At 44.1% G+C, this 24,477-nt stretch overlaps 1 protein-coding gene across 2 annotated transcripts in view; it reads left to right on the plus strand.

Moving 5' to 3' along the window:
- Positions 1-24,477, plus strand: part of SNAP25 (synaptosome associated protein 25) — a 61,716-nt gene that overhangs the window by 574 nt on the left and 36,665 nt on the right. The gene's annotated exons all lie outside the window — the stretch shown is intronic.

Consider the following 24,477-nt stretch of genomic DNA (forward strand, 5'->3'; position numbering starts at 1 on the left):
AAGGGCGTGCGGGCGCTCTGCGCTGCTGGGCCGGCCCGGGCTGTGCCGCCCGGAGCACTGCAGCGCCCGCAGCGCGCCGGGCTGCGACGGAGCATCAGCACCGCGGACAGCGCGGGGCCCGAGGGCACGGGGAGGGGACGTGCGTCTGTCCGTGTCTGTCCGTGCGTCTGTCTGTGTCTGTCCGTGTGTCTGTGTCTGTCTGCGTGTCCGTGTGCATGTGCTCAGCACCGCGGACAGCGCCGGGCCCGAGCGAGACGGAGCGGGGACGTCTGTCTGTCTGTCTGTCCGAGTGTGTGCTCAGCACCGCGGACAGCGCAGGGCCCCGCGCCGGGACCGGGGGGTGCGAGCCGTCCGTGTCTATGTCTCTGCGCGTGTCAGTGTGTCTGTGTACGTTCGGCACCGCGGCAGCGGAGGCGGCCGTGCTGCAGCGCCCTGCGGCTCCGCGCCCCCCGCCCCGGGGCTGCCCCCCCGGACACGGGACTGGGAAGAGATTCCCGACTGGCGAGCGGCGGTGCTCCCTCATTCCAGGACAGAACCGCGGGCAAGCGCAGTTGTGGTTCTGTAGCTCAGAGTGAGAAGAGGGAGAAATAAAATTTAAAAACCAAAACCCAACCAAACAACGACAACAACAAAAGGCAAATAACATCAGTTCCTGCAATTAATCGGCGTTTGGCACTCCAGCCCCTCTCCCTGGAGAGGTGTTTGTGCAAGGAAGGCGGGGGTTACATAACGCCTAGCCCGCGGGGTCCCCCCGGGGCCGGGTCCCGCCCGCGGAGACCACCGGCAGCCCCCCGGGGTTCCCCGCAGCCGCGCTCCGTGTCCCGGCGCCGCTGCCCGCGGGCGCCTCGGGCGCTGCGTGCCGCGGGCTCCGGCGGCGCTGCGCCGTGACACGGGGGACATCAGCCCGCGCCCCCCCCGCCCGGCCCCGCGCTGCGGAGCGGTGCGGAGCCGCCGCCTTATGTAACGCGGGCTGCCCCGTCACGGCTCCTGGCCCCAGCTCCCCTGGCGCCGCCGGTGTTCCCTCCGCCCGTCCTTTCTACTTCCTGGCACCCCAGACGCCCAAACGCCTCGGTGCGGTCCCAAATTGGCAACTTCGCTGCCGTTTTTTTTTTTTTTTGAGTTTTTTGTTTGGTTTTTTTGGTGGTTTGTTTTTTTTTTTTTTTTTTTTTTTTTTTTTTTTTTTTTGCGGGGCGAATAAACAAGGGGAGAAAGGGGGATTGGGCTGCGTGTCCAGACATGGAGCTGCGTAGCTGCGTCAAACCAGAGTCGCGGGATCTGCCAGATTACGTGCTTGGCTTGAATAATTGCTGCTGGTTTCGTTCCCAGCTGAAAAGCAGAGGTAGGGGGGGAAATGGGGGGCTGGTCTGCGGCGCTGCCCGGGGGTGGCAGAGCAGTCCCTTAACCCAGACCCGTTTGCTTCCAGCCCAGGCCACAGCATCTGCAAGGACATGCCTGTCCCACACCCCCACCTCGTCCTGGCTCTGGGCATGGAGCAGCTCCCCCAGTGATCAGCACGAGGATGGTATGGGGCAGCCACCCCTTCAGGTGGCAAGGGGAGGGATGGAGCCGTCTGGGAAATGTGTGCTCCGGTGGGAATGGCTGGGGAAGACACTCTCTCCAGGCACCTGCACATCCCTGCAAAAAAGCCAGCCTAGGAAGAAGCAGCAGTGGTTTTCCATTGCTTCTGCATCATGCAGAACAGGTCAGCCAGGAGGTGACTGCTGAAGAGTTTGGTTCCTAGGATGAGTGCCAAAAAGATAACAGAGGTGACCAAACCAAAGATGCAGGCAGGCCTGACTGGCAAAAGCAAAAGCTTGAGGCTGCCTCTGAAGTCAAGAGGTGCTGCAGAAACTCAGCATGTTACAAAACCAAATGCAGCTAGATAGCAACCCCAAATAAATGCAGCTTAACTTTTTTTCCACATCTAACTAGAAAATGAGAGTGACATTTCTGAGAGCTCTCGGGACCAGGCTGTGTGTCCATTGAACTCATGGGGGCAGTGAAAGAAAGAACAGCAGAATCCAGCCAGCACGAACCCTCAAAATACATCTAATGAGATGCAGCTCCACTTCCCAGATTTATTGCAGTGAGGTAGGAGATGCTTTTCAGGTCAAGGAAAGCTTTTCATTTTTCTCCCTATGCTTTAGACATGGCAACAAATGACAAGATTAAAGTGCTAAGGCAAATAAAGCATGGTCTCTGCCTAGTGCTTGCACTGCTTTAACTACATAAGGTAACGAAACAAAACTCTTTTCCTGTCAGTGTGAACAACTTCAGCGATTTGTATGTCTATGTGTCACACAGCTACAGCTGCTGCATTTGTAGCAACCCTCAGGGAAAAATGGAAAATATATGGCATGGTGTAGGACTCAGTTTGCTAATGATTTCTTCTCTCAGGAATGAAGAGCAGAAACTGTTTTCCCTTTACCTTGGCTTGTTGTCACACCATTACTCTTTCTCTTGCATTTTTTCCCCCCAAATCTCTGTCATAACATTTTATAACATAAGGAGGACTCTTTCATCTATACACATTTATACCCCCACACACGCTTATTTCAGAGATTTTCAGGGTTCCAGGCTGGGTAAAACCACAACAGATGCAGGCTGACTTTGCAGCATTCATTGGGCAGAGTACATTTTTCCTGTCGGTGGAGTTTCATGCCCTGCTGCCAATGCAGCCACCTTTGGGCTGGACCAGTGCCAGGCAATCTGTAACAACAGACTTGTTCAAGCATTTCAGAGCTTTAAAGTCTAAGGCAGACAAGGATAATGTGTTGCTGGAGAGCTGCTGCAGGATGCACTTCTCAGGCAAATCCTGATTACCTCTAGGAAGCTGGACTTTGGAGCGAGCATAGGGCTCGTCTATCTACTCCTGGGAATGCTGGATATAGTTTGTCAAGGCTGTAAGCTGTCAAGGAATAGTTTAGCTAGCTTATTATTTTTGAGCCACCAATGGTATGGTTTTCCTTTAGTTTCAATAAACTCTGGCTTTCTTGCCTACTGACCTTGCAGATTCAGCTAGTTGCATTGTATTGCAACAAGCACATTCTCCAAAACACGCAAGTTATATTCCTAGTTTTTGTCTGTCACCCCTATGTTACTCCCTCCACAAATACTTAGGCACACACAAACTCCCACGAGCAAAATCTGCCTCTTATCTGATGATGATTTTCAATATGCTGTCCCATATCCCACTCAATTTTCTAGGACTTTCCATCAAGCACAAAGACAAGTCAACTGCATAGATTCAAAATTTTTCTTTCCTGCTTTGTGATAGCCCCAAGGCTGACATTGCAAGACCCAAAAGTGGATCTGAGTGGCCTTGAGGAAATGTTTGAACCACCTGCCCTGCTATTTTAGGAAGAAATTTAGCTTTGCTCTTTTACATCTTTCATCTTATTCACTTGCTGTTTCCTCATCATCTCATGCTCATCTGCAATCCTGTTTTAATTCCTGCTAAAGATCACCAGGATGAAAGAAACACATCAGGGATATTAGGATCCTGATGTGAAGAGTGATGAGTGTCACTTTCTGATTTTGATTATTCCAGCAGGTCTAATCCAAAGTCAGAGTTGGAATCAAGGAAAATACTTCCCTGTACATAAATTTGGGGCACTTGTAAAAGAATATTTAGCAGTTTAGGTTTTTCAAAGGGAAACGAATTTTGTGTACGTATTGCCTCTGAAATACACTGGCACGCTGTGATTCTAAAGAGAATGTAATATTGCATTGTAGCTTTTTCCTTTTTTTTTTCTTCTCTTCTTTTTTTTCTTTTTTTTTTTTTTTTTAATAATAAGAGATGGTATCCTATCTCACCTATTGGAGATAGCTGAATTCTACTCCAGGTATAGGGAAGAGAAGAGGGAAACACTAAGTAATTAATCATGGCTGCTCCTGGCCTTTTAGAGCTGAATGTTAGTGCTGACAAATCTGTGCTTTGTCTGGCTGTTTAGGAGACTTTTTTTTTTTTTTTTCTTTAGAGCTAACAGTGCTCTGTTTCACATTTTGAATGGGATTTAAATTATTATTCAGCACCATTGTCAATTGGTGTGAAGTGGCATAACTGAGTGCTGTGCTACTCTACAGGCTGATAATCTTTCAAGCTGGGACTCCTCATTGGTGTTTTAAACTAGAAATGGGTCTATTTGCTGAAGGAGCAGGTCTTCTAGGAAAAAACACTCATTTCAGATGCTGCCCTCCCAAAGCCCATCCCTATTTTTAGGGCTTGGTCTCATTGTCGCAGACCCTCACGGCCAGGCTGCCTCAGAAATGCTGACAGGGAACAGTGATGAAGCAGCAAAGGAAGAATCCTGGCTGTTATGCCTCTGTTTCAGGTTGGGTTCTGCTGCACTCTGCTGGTACATAACACCAGCAGAACTTGAATATGGTGTAAAACCCAGGACACAGTTGAATTTTTCCTAAAGGCACAGCTGTGTGCAGAAAAAGTCAAAAATTCCTAGCTGTAGCCATTCACTTTTCTTTCAAGCTAGGGAGTAGGGTGAAGTTTTCCTACATTCTACTAAGTGGACATGAAAATTATGCTTCTTCCCTCAAGTTTTTAAAAGGCAATATTCTTAATGGCTGAAACATTGTATTTGTAGAGTTGAAAGATGAAAGAACAGAGGCAAAGCCAAGTCTCACTGTACAAGTGTCCAAAACTGAACAAGAGGAACTGTTTGTATATGTTTTCACTGTAATTATAGTTTTCCTTGTGTTTTTAATATGACCAAGTTTTTGTGCCAGCATTTACTGGTAAAATCTATGAGCAAAATGAGGGTTATCCTAGACTATGGCAGTGCTAACAACTAAAATTTGTATCCTAGACAATACAAAAGGATGCCTCATGTAAGTGATTTGTGAAATTAATGCAAGATTTGCTATTTCTTCCTCAAAACCTACAAATTATCAGGGAGTTGTACATCCAAGGCACTGCAGAGTCCTTGGTAGGGCATGTTTGTAATTCTGCATTGATCTCTTCCATCTCCCACATTTTCTCAGTAGCATTCCCTTGCTAAAAATCTAAACAGATTCTGTTGCTAAAAATCCCAGTGAATCTCCAAAGAATTTCCCTGTCACGTCTGTCAAAGAGACTAGAAGTTTAGATTGAAAACTAAAGCTCTGATCACTTCACAGCTTGGTGTTCGTCATGCTGTATTTATTTATTATATTTAGTCTTCACCCAAATGAGAGGAATTCTGTTCCTGAATTGCAGCACAGTCATAGAAGAAATAGTAATTCTATTTTTTCTTTTGTATAAAACAGTTATTTGGAAGATGTGCCAACCTCTCCTTTGGTTCCTTTTCCCACTCCTGGAAATTATAGCTCCCAGTGGAACTGTGCAGATGCCAGTTCCTTGATCTGTCTTACCGAGGTAAATATATTTCCTCCAGCTACTCTAAAAAAATTCACAAAACAAAAGTATACTTCTTCAAAAAAGCTCAACTGTCAAAATAGTGTTACCATTCACTGATTCTTTTTTTAAACAGGAACAGAAGTCTCCCATGCATATTTAAGATTTTTTTTAAAATAAAAGGTACTAAAATTAGCTTCACTATGCTTTGGATGCAAATTAAAATTTTCTTTCTCCTCCCTGTGCTAGTATTTTTTGTTCAGTCTGTTCCCATTCACATCCTTAGGCTCCTCACCATTCACCTCACAGGGATTTAGCCAATTGCTAAAATCCCTCGCATTGCTGCAGGCAGCAGGGAGCTGCTGCTTGGTCCAGCCCAGCACTGCTGCTGCTGCTGCTGCTGCTGGCAGCCTGCGCACCCTGGGCACACACTGGCACACACCTGGGCACACCTGGGCGCACACCTGGGCACACACTGGCACACACCTGGGCACACACTGGCACACACCTGGGCACACCTGGGCGCACACCTGGGCACACACTGGCACAAACCTGGGCGCACACCTGGGCACACACTGGCACACACCTGGGCACACACTGGGCACACACCTGGGCACACACTGGCACACACCTGGGCACACACTGGCACACACCTGGGCACACCTGGGCGCACACCTGGGCACACACTGGCACAAACCTGGGCGCACACCTGGGCACACACTGGCACACACCTGGGCACACACCTCTGCAGGCTCAGGACTGCCTGTGCCCTGCAGCGCTGGCCTCCAGCGACTGCCACGGTGAGGGAGAAATTGCTGTTCCCTGTTTGTTCGGCGCAGACAGCTCAGCGGGATTGCTCGCTCCTGCAGAAAGTGGCAGGAAGGCGCTGGCAATTAAATGAACTGGAGATGTTTGGTTACATCTGAACTTCAGCTATTGGGGGTTGAGGATGAAAACACCAGGACTGCATGTGGAATATCTGGATTCAGGTGCAAGTATCACAAATTAAATTAATGTAATCTTTGCCGAGTGCTTCAGTTGCTTCTATCCATAAAAGAAAAAGCTGAGATTAAAACAACTTTCAGTTTACATCTCTCATTTTCAGAGGTAGCACAAGTACCCCTTACCTTTGAAAATATATTTTTATGAATATTAGGGCATAGCAGTTTCAGCTGCCTGGGGGTGGTGACCTAAACTCAAAATGCAACATTCTCCCAACAAAGGTGATTGTCATTTACCTAGAATTTGACAGGCTGTTACCCATGATTGTTCCCTTCGGGTTAGTAGAAGGCTTGGCTGGAAGAATCCATATAAATCCAGTTTATTGCTATTGCATTCATGATAGCAAGAGAAGGACACACTCTCAGACCAGAAGTGAATGAATTTGCTTGTGCATTACACAAGACCAGGACTTTGCCAGAGCTCTGTGTTCCTCCGGAGCTGCACTGAGCTGCAGGGGAGAGCGGGACTGAGCCCTCTCCCTTCAGCAGCACCCATTCCAAACACGACAGCTGAACATACAGCCCAGCTATGTTCTGTGAATAATTGAATGTTTCAGCTAAACATTTTCTTTTCCAGAGAGTGTTCACCTAAGTGACACTCAAGGATGTGAAAAGCCCTCAAGAAAAAAAACAAGGTATGCAAACCCAATTAAACTGGAATTCACTGCTGACTACCAACAAGCAGTTCTCCCCGGGGAAGCATTTGTTTTATTTGCTCAGCTGTATGGAGGCAGGTACTGGTTGCAGAGCTTACTGAAGGATTTCCTGCAGCTTTTCTGCCACTAAAATCCTGTTCTTGGGCTACGGAATTTGCAATTCCTGAAAATGTAGGTCTTTTATTATACCAATGGCAGAGGCAAGAGGCAGAAAGGCCAAGAGCAGCAGAGGTGTTAAAGATGGTGCTGGATGAGTGCAGGAAGGGATTACGTGGCATAGCTGGTGGTGGTCACAAGAGGCTGGACTTGATAAGGCAGCGAGTCTCCTCAAGTCTGATGTTCCTAAGAGGTTTTCTTATTTAACAGGAGGGAGGAGGGGAAAGAATGCCTGGATGGTTCTTTGCTGTCGGTTTAGTTCATTTTAGAGATGAGCACGTCAAGAGACAGTGGAAAAACCCCTCAAGGCGCCAGGAATGCACTAAGTATAATTGAAAATGCTCTAGACCGCCTTTGCAATGCAACAGTAGGGCCATCTGCAGGCTTTAGATTCTCAATATTAGCAAGGCATTTTTAAATAATTTTGTTGTCTTGTTCCCTTTTTCTTAATTAACTGGTTTAAGTAGTACAAAATAGGCTGCTCCTGAAGCAACTTGCAAGCTCTGAGGATCATTTGCTAAGCCTAGTAAACAAGAACAGGTGTGTATTTCTAACAGTCTGGCAAATAAGAACACAAGAGAGCTGCCTATGTCACACAAAAGGTCCCCAATTTCCAGATTAATGCCCAGGGCACTTAAGGTTAAAGTATTAAGCAGGCTGATAGAGGGTAGCATGTGACAGAAGAACTGACTGGCATGTCTCATCCTCTGGAGGCCTCAATAGCTGTGCTGCCTTTTTATTTTTCTTGGAGTTTGGGAACTGCAAGTTCTGCAGCCTCAGCTCTCTGCTCTCATCATGTTCCCCAAATGCCTTGCAGGAAACCACCCTCTCAAGAGAAGGAGATGCAGAGAAAGACCCTTTTCAGCCTCCAGGGTGCTTCGTATGGACAGACAAGTCTATACAGGCAATGAGCCACCCAGATCACAGAGGAACAACAGGGAAAGAGTAGGAAGACAGGAACGCAGTGCAGGTGGAGATGAAGAGTTCACTCTCTCTCAGCTATAAGGATCCCAGTGCTTCCCTCTCCTTTGACTGGGTTGTTGAGTAAGAGGCCAGAAGAAGTTACCCATCAGTGAACTGAACCCCCTATAAAACAGGACATCCCACAGGTTGCAGGGCTTCTCTGTCTTAACTGCTCCTCTAGCAGTATAATATTCCAGCTTTTCTTTCAAGAATTGCCTGCAGTGAAGAATGTGACAATATACAGTTTTTAATTGAACAGTAAAATCCAATAAATTCTTTATTGTGGATGCAAGCATTTATCTGCAAAGTTATTAAACCGCTATTTAGATTGATGAGCAGCTCTGCTGCTGCCATACTGTGATTTTCCTATGGTTATCCCTATTCCTTTATGGAGTAGCACTTACTTTCCTCTTTATAGTTAAGAGCTCCATTCTTTCCCAGTAAGGATCCTGTATTTCTGTCCTTTCCTTGCCTGCAGAAAGCCCTTACTTGCACCTAGAACTTTACTCACAAAACTTTTAAAAGAATTCCCAGGCTGGCAGGTGAAGAGATAAGACAGTGATCCAAAAGCCAGGACAGACTCCATGATAGAGGAAATTAGATGTTCAAGCACAGAGTGTGAGACTGCAAAACCATGTAAAGATTTCAATTTCTTTACTTTTTTTTTTTTTTATTCTGTTTTTGTAGTGACATTTCTAAGAAATATGTTGTACACTCAACTGTTCTCCAGACAGAGTTCTTCCATTAATGTCTGCATTCAGAATTTATTTCTCAAAACATCTTCCTGCAGCAGGGAAGTCAGAGACCTTTCAAAATTTAACCAGGCTCTCCAGCATTGTCAAACACAGTAAGCCAGTTCCTGAGCTTAGAAGAGTTGCTTTATCTTAACCAGAATATGATCCACTATACCAATAAGGATGAAGAAGAGGACAAGAGGACAAAAAGCAGAATGAATAACTAGGGGAATGAAAAATATCACAACAAAGAACAAACCCAAATACAAAAAAAAAAAAAAAAAAAAGGACAAAGGCCAGTAGACTCAAATATGAGAAAGGACAAGGTGAGCTTTTTTAAATTTTTTTAATTCTCTTTCTTGCTGTTCTTTCTCTACAAGCACACAATTAACAATTACCTAGAGTTAAAAAATAAAAATCAATCCTCAAGTATTATATAGAGTAATTTTAAAGGTGTCCTGAAGTGTTAAGTTATAAAACACTCTCACTCCCCTTAGCAGCCACAACCTTCTGTTCTATCTTTGCATTTCACAATGCAGATGGGTGCAGAGGTGCATCCTGACACCTAATCTGTAGTTGGTGTCTCAGAGACAAATAACAGAGCAAAAGGAAAAGGGCTGCTACCCACTCACTGCGGTGCTGGAGATGTGCACTTGCTCTGCAGCACTTACACTGGAAATAAAAGCAAACCAGTGTTTGTGATATCACAAGACAGAGACCAGACATTTTCCTTTTGCTAGAAAGCCTAAAAAAGGCCCTCTTTTCAAGTGTGTTAGAAATAGAAGCCTGTTTCAGAAGAGACATGAAATTATCAGTGCAAATTAATAGCACCAGATGGGGGGTTAAATTGCTGCCTCCCAGCTGAAGACATGCGAGGGAATGGAAGTGGTAGACTCTAAAGAGGGGATCATCAGAAGCGAAGAGATCCCACTGCGAGGTGGGATTTGTGAACATCCTGCCTGCGCTTGTAAGCAGCTGCTCAGATGAGTGGTTTTATGGGCCAGAGCAAGGGGGAGAAGGGAACAAAGTCACAGCCATTTTGGAGATCATGTCTTAGGGTGAGGATTGCACTGCTTTGCCCAGGACAAGCTGTCCAGCAGGACAAGCTGCAATGGAGTATCGTGGAGCTTGGTCTCCTGAGCTGGCACACGGAGACAGGGAGCTCATCAGAGCAATCAGAGAAACATGGCTGTGCACTGGCATTGTGTGGCAAGGTTTTGGGAGGGATATGAGGGGCAAATTCTGTGAGATGTTGCCAGAAACTTCCCCTAGGTTCAGTGGAGACAGTGCCAGTGAGCTCCAAGATGGACCTGCTGCTGGCCAAAGCTGAGCCTGTGAATGATGGTGGCAGCTCCTCTGAGATAACAGATTTAAGAAGCAGGGAAAAACCTGCAACTGCAGCCAGAGAGAGAAGTGAGAAAATGTAGGAGGAACAGCTCTGCAGACACCAAGGCCAGTGAAGGAATGGGAGCAGATGCTCCAAGTTCTGGAACAGAGATTCCCCCACAGCCTATGGTGCAGACTGTGGTGAGCCAGCTGTGCCCCTGCAACCCATGGAGGTCCACAGGGGAGCAGAGATCCACCTGCAGCCCATGGAAGAGACCCATGCTAGAGCAGAGGGATGCCCTTCTATGCTGTGATCTCATGGGAAGCTCGCACTGGAGCAGGCTCCTGGCAGGACCTGTGGATCCAGGGAGAGAGGATCCCAGGCTGGAGCAGATTTGCTGGGAGGACTTGTGATCCTGTGGGGAACTCATGCTGGAGCAGCCTGTTCCTGAAGGACTGCACCCTGGGGAAGGGGACCACTGGAAGAACTGTGGCCCATGGGAAGGACCCAGATGCGGAATTTAATGGATGACTGTCTCCCATGGGAGGAGCCCCATGCTGGAGCATGGGAAGAGTGTGAGGATTCTCCCCCTGAGGAGGAAGGAGCAGCAGAGTCAATCTGTGATGAATTGACTGCAGTCCCCATTCCTTGCTGGAGGGAGAAGGTAGAGAATTGAGAGTAAAGTTGAACTGAGGAAGGAGGGAAGGGTGGAAGGGGAAGGTGTTCTAAGATTTGGGTTTATTTCTCACTGTCCTACTCCAACTTGATTGGTAATAAATTCAATAACTTTTCCTGAGCTGGGTTTGTTTTGCCTATAAGAGAAATCCCTCTATCACCTCCCTGTCCTTATCTTGACCCACAAGCATTTTGTTGTATTTTCTCTTCCCTGTCCTGTTGAGCTGTGGCTTTGGTGGGCACTTGGTATAATCAGGGCTGACCCATCACAGGCTGTTGATCTGGGACAGTACTAACTGGGTTGGCTTCCAGAGCAACAGGGAGCTTTGTCAGGAATACTCCAGGTTTAAGGGGGTTGCTACTGAAAGAATGGCAGTTCTTACATTAAGAGAGCAGCTCTTAACATAGGCGCTTCTCAAAACATTTCAGTGGAAGAGGAAGATCTATTTGACCATAATTAAACCCTTTTTAACTCTCTGGACACACCAACAAAGGAGTCTGTTCAAAAGGAAACTTCTGGAGTTCAAACACTTCAATAATGCACAGCTGCATTATGCAGAGAGCAAGCAGTGGAGCTGCTCCTCCTTTCAACTGGAAGGGCAGTGTGCAACTGGAGCACACAGTGCACAACAGAGGCTCAGGAAGCCTTGAACACAGTTCTTTACGTGCTCAAGGAAACAGGGCTGCAGCTGTGCTCTTGTGCTACACAGAAACCAAGAGCACCACCCCTCCCTGAATCTCAGAGCTAGCAGTGACTTAATTCTGACTGAGACTCTGCAGAAAGTTACATAGACACAAACACACTGTGGTTTGTACAAGGCAGGGATGTATTGTATTCCATCAAACCCTGAATCAGTTGAGCATAAGAGCTATTTTGCTATGAGTCACCACCTGTCTACAGCAGAACGTGGTCAGGTCCTCTCTCTAGCACTGCAGAGCAGAACTGACTCACCTCTGCTGGATCTGTTCTTTAAGTCCAACACAGAGGCAGGGCTGAGAAAAGTGGTTCATCAGCACCTCAGTAATCACATGGCTCAGATATGCTCACTGTATGACGCACTTGAAGAAATCAGAGAGCAATTTACAGCAAACTAATTATATAGTGAAATCCCCATCATTTTCTGTGTTCTGGGAATGCTCACCACGAATTTTGATTTCCTTGACTTCCTCTTCATCTGAAATTATTTGATGAGTCTTTTTTTCAGAAAAAAAAAATCTCTGGATCTTCAGACAGCTCACTGCACACGTTTGAGGCTCTACTGCATACCTTCCATATTGTCCCAAGAGCTTCCTGCTCTCCTGCTGAGTGTGCTAGGGATGCAGATGTGGGAAGGTGTGGAAACAGTGAAAAGCTTGTGTTTAAAATCCAGAATTTGCTCTCTCTGAATATTACTAATTAAGTATTTTAAAAAATGTTATTTTGGCAAGCATTTTTCCCTGTAACTTTATCCACAAGATTTTTGACGGAAATCTTGACAGAGCATGTAAAATAGCTTTGTTTTGAGGCTATTAAAATGCAGAATTGCAGCTGGATGCATGCTGGTCCCATTTCCCCAGCTGAGTTATCACATTCACCTCTGCAGAAATAGCAACTGTCACAGCAAAAGTCACAAGAGATGCAGCCCTCAGAGAATCATACCAAGCAAGGAAAAGTATCTAGGACAGTGATTTAGCTTGTCTGGATTAAAATGTTCCTCATAGATGCTTTAGTGTTGTTGAAAGTCATCCTAAAGGAAGATGACAGGCTGTTCAGGCCTGCCATGAGTAACAGAGAAGAACAAATAGCTATTGCAGGAAGGCATTAAGTATTATACATGGAAAATTCTAAGCAAGTTCCTGGGAATGCTAGAACAAGGACATCCAACCTGAATTTCAGAAAATGCCTTTCTGTGCTACCATATGTTGGAATATGGGGAAAAGCCTTGAAACTGGCTTTGAACCAGTGAGGTATAAAAAGTTTTTGTTCTAGGTGACAGCCTCATTTTCACAAACTCATGGTCACTCTATGGGAGATGGGACACAGCAAAAAAGATTCAGGGGATCAAAAAAAGTGTCCATCTCAGGACAGGAGTGGATTATTTCGAGTTGAGATAGAGACAAGTGATTGTTTAAAAAATTTTAACAAAACTGCCAAGACCTGTCTCACTTCAAAGGAAGACGAATGCCTGTGGACTTGTGAGGGTCAGCAACAATCTGGATTCTTTGGGCGAATGATGCATACTGCAGGACTGCCAGACACAGATGGACTAAAGGGAAATGTCCAGATGTAACTGCAGATGTCATAGGAAATTAAGCCACTCATTTGTGCTTGTGATTCAAGAATTTCCATTTCTAGGTCAGATGAGAGCTTAGTTGGCCATTACTGCAAACATCTCTGACTTTTCTTGAAGTTTTCTGCCTAGAACCCATAAAAAAGCAAAGGACAAGTGCCATTTTCATGGGAAGCACATTGTAAAGCCATGTGAAGAATTAACTTTTTGAAAGTTAATAATGAACTAAGGAAGTCAGTTGGTTGTTAAAGGATGAGGTTCTTTAGTAAAAAAAGATACATTGACAAAAGGAGTTGCAAATATTTTTGTCACTGTGAAAGCCAATATTGCCCATTTTGCATATGTAAAAATGTAAATATTTGTTCTGGTAAACACAAACACTATTGTTTGTGATCAATTAGGTTTTTCACTAAACTACCATTAAAGTTTATTAATCTACTGTGTTGTAGTGTCCCATTGAATGATGTCCTGGTCTAGTTGTGAAATATGGGCCACTGAGAGATTAATTGTTTGTTTTATAAATCAGACTAGCAAAGAATATGGAAATACTGTTTAATCAATGCTGTTGAAATGAATTTGTTTCAGAATTCAACCACTTCACTCTGGATAAATGCCTCCATTACTGCTTAAATTAATTAGTATTTCTCACATGAGGACATTTCAATTATATGGTAAAATATTAAAGCTGAAAATACAAAATATGGGGGGAAATTTAATATTTTGGATTAGAAATGTTATGCCTTTTGTACCTATTCCAATTCCTGACTGAACAGTCCTTCCCTCCACAAGTAACACAACCTATTGCCTCTGTTTTAGTAGCTGGCTAAGTGTGTGTGCAGAATGTGTGACAAGGTAGTCAGATCCCCAGGCAGTGAAAACAGATCTTTGATTTTTTGGAGGAAAGAAAAGGAATAATTTCTGTCCAAGCTTTGAAAAAGATGACAGTAATTTTTAGAAATAAATACAGGGGTTTTTTTTTCATTTTTTGCAAAGCTTCCATTTGCGTAAAAAATGAAGAATTTTAATCTTCTTAGTAAGCGTTTTGAACGTTGATTAGTTTACAAAATCAGTATATTGCATATTTCCAACAAAGTGGGGAACTTTTTACTGTTTCTTTGCTTCTTGTGTCAGTCTCTCTGTCTGGCAGGAGCCTCGTTCAGCTCCTGCCAAAGAGTCTCTGCTGATGAGTGACATTTGTCCTATTGTTTAGTCCCAAACCCCCTAACACAGTTACTCTGATTATAGACTTTGGAGCCAAGAAATACTGACACACAATTGGAACTGGGGAGAGAAGGGGACAAAGTTTTTTTGTTTGTGCTTTGAAGATGCTAAAAAAGCCTTCCCAGCCTCATAACTTTGGCGACAGAAATGTAATGGAAGTGGGAAATGTTTACATCTCATTTTGGATGAGATGAAGCAGATTAAGAGCAGTTTGGGTTTGTCATGGCCCAGACGTTTCACAGAATTCACAGAATTACTGGGATGGAAGAGACCTTAAAGATCATTGAGTCCAACCCATGCCCTAACACCTTAACGAAACCATGGCACTGAGTGCCACATCCAATCTTTTTTTAATCTTTTTTTTTCTGGAGATGTTGCATCAGATATTTGGGATAATATGGAAGTGCGGCTGGCAGCCTGTGATGGAGGTTCCTGTCTCTCCTGGAAATAACATTGAACAAAATACACGGCCTTGAAATTTATATTGTTTGGAATAGCAGGTGCTGTGCCATGGGTCAAAAAGAAGGATCTCTTTTAAATCAACAAATGGCTGGAGAAATAATATTTTAACAGTTATCCTACTGAATTCTGTATTTTTACCACAGCATACATTTGTGATGGATCCCTTGTGGTACTCTCTGGGCACTTTCTCAAATCTCAGGCTCTACAAAATCACCTTCCAGAACAGCTGGAAAAGCTGAACACAATTCTCCTTTTCCTTGGCTTTGCCCACACTCTGTGCCTCTTTTGCTTGTGGGCCTTGGAGAGTGTTAAAGGAAAACAAGCTGATAGGAGCTGTCATTCCTTAGTGACCTTGGGTGGGGCCACCATGGGCCTGAGGCTACCTGTTGTCCTGGGAAGATGGCCAAGGCACCTGCTGGGAGGTGACTTTGGGGATACATGGAAGGCTCATAGTCTGTACTTGCCTTCTGTCTAACTTGATTTGGCCATGTTTAGGGGCTGCCCTGACCCTGGGGGTGGATGGCAACTGAGGGGCAGAGGACAGGTGTCCATTCTCATTCCTGGGTCTGTGTGAGCAGCTGCTGATGCCATGAACCCGTGGTGCTCTGCCCACAGACCTTCAGTGTGTGACTCCCTCTGCTCTTCAGTGGTTATGGCCTTCATGTCCAGAGGAGCAGGCAAGGGAAGGGGAGAGTTCACCTACCAACTCATCATTTCTCTCCTTAAATGAGGATAAGCACCACACACTGGTTTTGGGTTTTTGAATTTGGTAACTTTTGGGGCAGGGATCCATTAGGGTTCTGTTGACAATTTCAGGGACCAGACTTGACATATCTTCTGCTTGATATTGTCCTGACAGGCACATGGCTGACTCTACTAACCACAGAGTTAATCAGCAGTGTAAGGAAGAAGCCTTCTCAGCAGCCCAAACATGGCACATGCCTTACCTAGTCAGGCTTCACTGCCTCCATGACATTAATTTGCTCCTGACCTAACACTCCCAGCTCTGCATTTCAACGTGTTTCTTAATTCTAGAACAAGCTTTCAGATGAATTTTATTGTTGCACTGAGACACAACGAGGTGAAGATATGTGTGTTCTATTCCATTTTCTATAACTATGCCATAAAACGTTGCATTTGTGCTGCCTGTATTATTTGTGAGCTTGCATTAGTGCTTAGCTTAAGGCCTATTGAAATGTCCTGGAAATAAAATAGCCTCATTAAGCTTTGGGGTAGATTTAAAAATTCTTGTTCATTTTTCAAGTTAGAGGAGGATAAAGCAGCAAGGCTTGCCAGAGAACTAGGATCCCTGTGTCATGAAAATTTTCACTAATCTGGCTCAGACACATAAAACTACTGGGAGAAATTTCCCAGTGGATGATCACTTCTGAAATTCATCAACTTCTAGCAGGATTCATGGGTTGGTCTATTGTTTTCCATCTCAGGGAATTTAACATATTCCTCAGAAGAAAATGGCACAGGTTATTATGGAAACAGGTGCCTGGACTGAGTGGACTCATTCTGGATTGTAGAATAGGAAGTGCCAGGTTTCAGTAGAAGAGAAATGTCTTCTACTTGATATTGACCAGAAGGGGAAAGCTCTGCTTTCAGAGAACGATTCTTAAATATGAATAAATATTGATTTTTCATTACAAATAAATATCTGCAATCAGACAAGTTAGTCAATATGAGCTACTTTGAAATCAGCTTTATGAGTTAAACTTTGCTAGCCCTGGATTCATAAGGAAGATTCCATTGCTTTAGTACAAGAGAGATTAATGCCCCCTAGAAAATCTGTGCAGGAGTTTTCTTTGTCACCTTTGCCTGATGGGAAGAAGCACTTTTATAGTTCATTAAAGAGAGTAACCTGTTCCAGGCTCTTAGGGCAAGTCCTCAGAAAAGACAGATTTTAAGTCCTTCCCTCAATGAACTCAGCACTAGTTTAGCTCACCCAGCCCAAGGCACTTCCCTGCTTTTCAGTGGTGAAGAAAAAGAGGCATTCAGAGCCCTCCCTCACCAGCTAGTGGTTTGGGGTTTTTTTCTTAAATACAGAATTAATCTAAAATAAATTTCCTATTAATTTGCCACTTTCAGCTACAGCTACAGTTATTTACATTTGCCAGGACAAAGTTTTAAATCAGGATCTGTATTTTGGGGTTCCTGAAATTCAGATGGGAGCTAAATTTCTTTCCCAGACTGCTAGTAGCAGTCTGCTGGGCACTGATGATGGTTTGTGTTCATCCAGGGCCTGTCTGAAGTTTCAGACAATGATTACTCTTAACGTCTAATGAAACCTGAGGAATTAATTAGTCTTTTTTGTGACTCTGCTATCCTGTATTACTTAACCTGGATTCAAGGCAGCCTCGCGGGGAGGAATGGGGAATGCAGGGAAAAGGGACAGAAATAGATTATCTGTCATCTTGTGGCGCATCCCTTCGCCTGGTTTGCACAAACGCAGGGCAGAGCACGAAGCCTCCCCAAAACCTGCCCTTCTCCCTCGTCCCGAGGCTGCCAAGGCTGACCCCTCTCCTCGCCCGGTACCCCTGGGATCCTGCAGCAGGCTGCACACGCTGCAGCAGCTGCCGGCGAACGCCCGAGGCAGAGGCTGCAGCGCTTCCACAGCAGAATGGCCAATGCAGCGCCCGCTCCCTGCTCGCGGCTGCCGGATTGAGCAGCAGCGCAGCAAAGCTCCTCCCCGGCAGCCTCACAGCAGCCGAGCAGGGAGCACTCGAGCAGGACCCGCCGCAGACACTGCGGTGCCCTCTGCTTTGCAGGAGCCGGGGTGTTGCAAGGAGGTGACACCCTGGGAAAGGAGGATTCTGGTTTCGAGAGGTGGGAGAGGGGGAAAATTATCCCACTGCTGCTGGAACAGAGGAATCCAGTGAGGATGGGCAAGGGCTGCAGAAAACATCAGGGCTCACAACATCCCTCTGAGGAGGGGAGTGCTCCTTTCTTTCCGGCAGCCAGCCAGGCCCAAAGTGTAAAAACCCCACAAAATTGATTATTTTTATTTAAAAATAGACCATGTTCCCCCACGGGCTCCTTAAAGAAATCTCTTGGCCCTGTTCTCTTCAGCTCAAGGTCACCTGGAAGCACAGCCCTTTCAGTACAGCACTGGTATTTCAGCATGAGAGCAGCAAGCCCCAAGGCTGTGGCCACAGATGTGCTTCCTGACTTTGCCCTTTGCACATTGCATCTGGGCTAAGCCTGGGAAGTTTTTGGACAACAGTTTGGCTGTCAGTCACAGGGCTCCCAGCTTACAGGAGCTGAAGTACAGTCACAAAGCTTTCTTAAGCCATTAACTGATGTAAGTGACATAAATATTCCCCTTTTCTCTCAACAATGGGTGGTTTTTTAATTTGCTTGAACAAGGGGCTTTAGTCTACCAGATGGGTCCAGGCTGTATATCCTTGAGATCTGCTCCTTAGATGAATTTTCAAAGCTTACAAGAATAACTTCATTTAAATCTGTGGCTTCCAATCTACCCTTGGGTGAAGTGTGAAGACAGCAGCTGCACTCCAAGATCTCTTACACCAAATGGATTTTCTGCTGTGTATGCCACTGGGGATTCAGGAAGGAAGGCATCATCTTCTCTTTATTCACTTATTGAAAAATATTGTCAGCGTGGTGAAAGCAGTTCGGTCTGAAATATCTGAAATAGGCAATGTTGCTTGCAGAAAACAAATTCTGTTTTAGACACAGAATTGTTCCCACATTATTGTTAGGTCAAGAATGAAGAACCATGGGTTTTTCAGGAATTTAAATTACATAAAATACACAAGTAAACAATGATTGCTTTAGATTTAAATTGGATTACATTCAAATGAAGTTCATGCCCTATCTTGCTGTCTTTACTTACAGGAGTAGTATTTATAAATACATAGTAAAGCAAGTCAATATTCTTGATTGGAACTTATTTTACTTACAAATGACTTCATTAGCAAGTATTGTTCTTATCTTCAAAATGTTTCCATTTCTAAAAATCCTCATACATTTGCAGGAGGGGTAGAAGTGAAGGGAAAGCTTTCCAAAACTAAAACCAGCTGAAAAAATCAAGGGATTTTGGCTGCTTGTGAAAGACCAGAGCTCTTCTACCCAAATGTGAAAAGATGGCTCTCTTCGTATGGGTCTCAGAGGAGAACACATTTACTGTTTCCTGAACAGCTGCAGCAAAGCCCTTGGGTGCACCATGCACTTGAGACACTTCCCCTTGAGCACTGGCTGCTTGGCCACTTAGGAGTGTAAAAACACCTTGTGGGATAGAGCATTTTCTAGTGCTGTCAAGCTGTACTCTCCTACAGAGGGCTGGAAAAGTAGCTACACCCAGAAACTCTTTGGATTTATGCTCAGATGAATGAATGCAGATGCACCTAAATAAATGAGAGTCTATGAAGGTGATGAGGTTGGAAGGCAAATCCTGTTTTTCTGATGCAAACCAAGCACCGTTTAAATGTTTGGAAGAATCAGATTGGCTGTCACTATTCATCTTCTTCAAGGAATATGTTAGTCCTTCATTTTGGCATGGCTTTTTATAAAGCCTCTGGTCTTAAGGACCCAAAGTCACCTCATGTGGGTCCCAACAAAGGCAAAAAAAGGTTTAGGGATTTAAATGAAAATAAAATTGGAGCTTTCATTGCCAGGCAGTGAGGCAAAAATCCCTCTGCCCTCAGCTGTGTGCGCATACTCTGCTTGAAATCTGGAGCTGTAGGATATTGACAGCAGAACTGTGGGAATACCCAGGCGCAGTTCTGGGAAAATCCTCTATGTCCTAAATTCTGTGAATTTTTGTGACCAGACTGTAATTGCTGTCAACTGTCGGCTATTAATTATTTTTTGCTGAGTTTATTCTTGCTGTTTCTGTTGTTAATACATGAATTGCTCTTGTCCCAGATCACTGCTGGGGTTCATCATCCAGCAGCTGAGTGAGAGGTTTGGTTTTGTTTCCACATGTGCTAGAGCCAAAGAAACCTCTCAGCCATGTTATGTGTGGACCTTCACATTTGATCCTCCATCTTTGCAGCTCCAGGTGTGTTTTTATGTCTTAGATTGATATAAGGCAGTCTGGTTTTCTGCTCTGTTTCAGGGTATTTTGTGTGCAGTTTTCTTCATGTCTACAGCACTGAAAGCACCCTCTCGCCACCAGCAGTAGTTGTACCTTCAAAGGCAATGAATATTAAGGAATTCAGCAGGTGCCCCCATGTACCTCCATGGTGCAAACAGTTGCTTCCCAGGAGCCAGACTGCTGAGGTCAAGAAACAGTTAATCGTTGTTCATTTTATTTACATGAACAAATTTAATATCTTGTTTTACTGTTCAGTAGAGCTCTATAAATTTCACATGACCCCACAGGACTTACCCAGCTCCCCAATTTCCCAAACCTTTCCCCTGCAGATTGTATCATAGCCTATTTCAACATATCCATCCCCTTAGTGTGAACAAGAACTGCAGCAGGGAAGTGGGGGGGCTCTTTCAAAATGTTTTAAATTACATCCTTTCAGGGCCAGCATCTGTGGGTTGATGGGGGTTAATGATGCAAGGGTAGGACCCAGGGAAGGGACAACAGTCCCATAAGGAACTGGAAAGCTTTCTACTGCCAAACACAAATTGAAAGGAAAAGGTTAGCAGCCAAAGCAGACCATCTTGCATGCTGTTGCAGGCCTTAATTCCTTCACAAACATGTGCAAACTCAATAAAAAGAACTAGCTAAATAAAAATCCCCATGCAGAGAGAAAGATTTTGATCCTCTCTTAAAACAGTTTGAGCGGAAAGGATTTTGCAGCTTCTCTGTTAATCTGCAGATCACATGGTTGAAAGCGATGCCCTTGAGGCACTATCAAGCCTGTTGTTGAATTGATTGGTCAATAAAAAAAGAAAGGAGAAAGGAAAAAAAAAAGAATAGAAGTTGTGCTCTTGTATTAGTACAGCTAAATCCTCGACCGCAAGTCTGGGTAATCTTGCCTGGAGGAGTGCACTGGGGGTTTTCTCATCATCCTGTGAAGGCTGAAATGGACTTCAGAAGAAAGAGAGGTTTCTAATCAGCCTTCTTTGAATTTGTATTACTGATTCCTGGAAAATGAGTAGCAGCCAGGAATTAGTTGTAGGTGTGAATCAGAAAGCAGCAGTGGCCTTTGAAAACAGGTGAATAAGTTTTGCATACCTGTGGGCTGCTAATATGCATTCCTGTGGCTAATGTAGTTTGTTACTTAGCCTAGAAATGTCAGATGCTTTCAATATTTGACTTGTACAACTCTAAGGGCATTGTAATCATCTACTGTATCCACCTTACCTGGTTGTTCCCAATTTATTGGTTTTGATACAAGTATCCACCAGTAGAGAATGGTGGATATGACCCAAGGACCTTCCCATTTAATCTTCCAGTTGTGCCCAGTGAAGGAAGCTGCCAGATCCTCACCCTTCTCTGAACAGCATTTGCAGCACTGCAGAGTTTTGGGAGTAGATCTGGACTGGTCAAGGTTCCAGCTTCCCTTCAGGGAGATGAGCTGTTTAGCAGCAGAAATTTTTGTTATTGTGACTATGTAAAAGAGCCTTGAAATAATACAATTTAAACTTATGAAAGGTTTAGTGGTTTAAAATTGGGTTCCCAGCCCTTTTTGTTACATAAACTGCCTTTAAAAAAATATACTCTACTGTGGCCTTAAATTGTGCCTGCTGCATTTTATGTACTCACATGTCTATCTGTGTGTCACACGTGTACAAACAGAGAAAGATGGGAGTTAAAAACTAAATAGGGTCCTTTCTTTTTATAACATGGCTATAGCTATTTCTTTTTTTCTTGAAAGGAAGTAAGCTTTTCAAAGTTCATGAACTCTCCTTCAGCTTTAAATCCACAGTTTAAGTTCCTAGCAGAGACCACAACACAAGGTAGAGGAGGGAGGAGTAGGAAATGGCAGAAAGTGAGCCCTGAGCCAAGGCCATGGCAAAGCACGAGACATCCTTGGGGGATACTCAGGGCACCTTCAGAAAGGTCAGCCTTTTTTTATTTTGTTTGTTCATTTTTATAGCTACTTTGCCCCAGAGAAAACCCACTGGCCATAGTGGGGAGGTGCAGGAGACTCATTTTGGAGAACAGCTCCTCAAGGTCATGGGTTTTGACTCAGGCTTGCAACCTTTGTGCTTTTGCTATTTCACTGATGGTGCTGTATCTTGACATGACGGTGCCCTCACCACAGATGACTTCATGCACAAGGGAAAAATCCCAAGCTGGGAAGTTCCCTTCCTTCTTGCTACCTGCTTCAGATGCTATATGATATAAAAGCAGAAGACTGGGTAGACAGAACATGAATAATCAGTGATAACCAAGAATCTCAAAGACAATGAGATAATTCTTAAATACCTCTTTTTGCTGTCCCTCATAGCTGAGAAAAAATCATCCTTCCATTAAAATCCAATTCTACAAATAACATCATCAGCCCAGTTTCATAATGCTTATATTTTGTCAGCTGCTGATTTGACTCTGACGATTTAGTTAAAGAAGATTTCTGCTAAAAATATATCAGCCCACTGCTTGAAATGCTTTTACCACCAGGCAGAAATGAAAGGATGAGTATTATAAATATAATGAATAGTTTTGTTTACCACAAATACATGTCAAGAAGGGAAATGTTGTCTATTTACATTCCTGATACCCTCATGATCACAGCATATTTTACTTGCCTATTAAAATGTTTATATTTAGCAAGAGCTGCATTAATTTAATTTTTTTCATTTCTGTTGAAGGTCCTTACTGGTGTTACACAGCTCAGGGGCAAGGGTAGGTGTGAGTCCTGGGCTGCAGAGAAATCTTGCAAATGCAAACCATGCAGAAAAAACTGAAATGCCAGCTGAGTGTGTTGACAGCCTGTAACAAGCAAACCATCAGGGGAACACCTTATTCCTGTCTATCACTTTGAAATCAAAGCTTTGACAACACTGATGCTGATGAGGTTAACTGTGTCACTGCCAATTTTTTCCACATTTTTCCCTTCTGTCACAATTAACAGCCATTCCACACTAAGCCTGTAAAGTGCTATTTAAACTCACAGCTTGTTTCATCTAGTCCTAGGAGTATCAGGACTAGTGAAGATGGGATAGCACCAATTTTTAACATACAAATGAAGAACTTCACATCTGTTTTAACTGTGAAGTTATTCATTATTACGTTCAATTTAACTTTTAAAAAATTACTTTCAAATTAAGTTACCATCAAATTTTCTCCTGACTTGCAGTCTTACAAAAACTGCGGCAGAAATTAGCTCTGCTTTATGACAGGCCAACGCAAATGTGCTCCCTTTTCTTACTGTAATACTCGTGGGTTTCCTTTCTATCATCCATTTAGCCTAAAAATACGTTTTTGCAGTTTGTGGGTTTCCTTTTCATCATCCATTCAGCCTAAAAAAATTCTTTCTCCAGTTTGTGAGTTTCTTTTCTATCATCCATTTAGCCTAAAAAAAAATCCTTTTTCAATTTGTGGGTTTCCTTTTCATCATGCGTGTAGCCTAAAAATGTTTTTCCTCAATTGTCAGGCTGCCTTCTTGCATCATTATAAGAAATTTAAGGATGAGCTCTACTGGTTTGCATTTTCTGCCATTGATTTGATCTGTGTGTAATACAAGAGTGTGGAACTCTTCTGACATTTTGCGCTGACTTTGCAGAGGCAGAGAAGACGTAGGAAAGGTTGAGGCAATGTGGAACAAGGTCTTTTTAACAACTACTATTAAATGCTCTCTTGCAGAAGCTCAATTACCTTTCTTTGTTGCAACTGAGACAGCTCCTCTTGGTTTGTGAAGGCACAGAAGGAGGCTCTTCACCCAGGGCTCATTATGGTTTGGAATGCTGAGGGCTAATGATTAACCTAAAACAGGAGATCTGGAAGAGGTTTGGATGTGGATATGGAGTGAGGGCTGGACCAGGAGCTCTGGCATTCTTGAGAAGACTGTGCAGGGGGAACAGTTTCTTTCTACAAACCTAGGAACAGGAAATGCAGCAGACCTTGTGGTGCCTGGTGGGAATGCCCAAGGAAAATTAGCCATGCAGTTTTCTTATTCCTTGCTGTGTCTTGAATCCCTCAATAAATGTTTTGCAATACTTCCATTTTATATTTCTATTCCATCTCAGAGAAACAGAAGGGAGCAAGAGCCCCAGAAAAATCTGGCAGAAAAGTATTTAAGATGCCAGCCACTTCTGTTTGGTATTTCCACACTCACAGCTGCCCCTCCACACACTGCTGGTCTCTCCCAGAACCACTGTCACTGGCTTGTAGCTCCACCTGCAATTCTGACCCCACTAATGGCAGTGGTGACACTCCCTTCAACTTGAAATGGGGCGTGACTTTCACCACTAGCTTCTAAAATTGGCCATTAATCAGATTTAGTGGCTTAGGAGCAGTGTAAAGAAACCCAGGTTGGAATCAAATTGAAGAGAGGCTGACTGATTACCATTTCTGCAGTGATTGCCAGAGAATATTTTGAAGACCTGAATGGATTTAGGATTTGAGTTCTACTGGAAATCATGACAGTCAGAAATCTCATCCTCCAGCTAGGCAGATGCCTTTAGTTTTTGTCCAAAATTCTGGCCTCAGAATGCAAACAGATTTTCACAAGTTAAGATGTTTTCTTTAATCCTCTCTACTAATACCTGGATTTCTTGTTCTGAGCCATCAAAAT

This window comes from Lonchura striata, chromosome 3 (genome assembly GCF_050655825.1).
Source record: "Lonchura striata isolate lonStrDom1 chromosome 3, ASM5065582v1, whole genome shotgun sequence".
Lineage (NCBI taxonomy): Eukaryota > Metazoa > Chordata > Aves > Passeriformes > Estrildidae > Lonchura > Lonchura striata.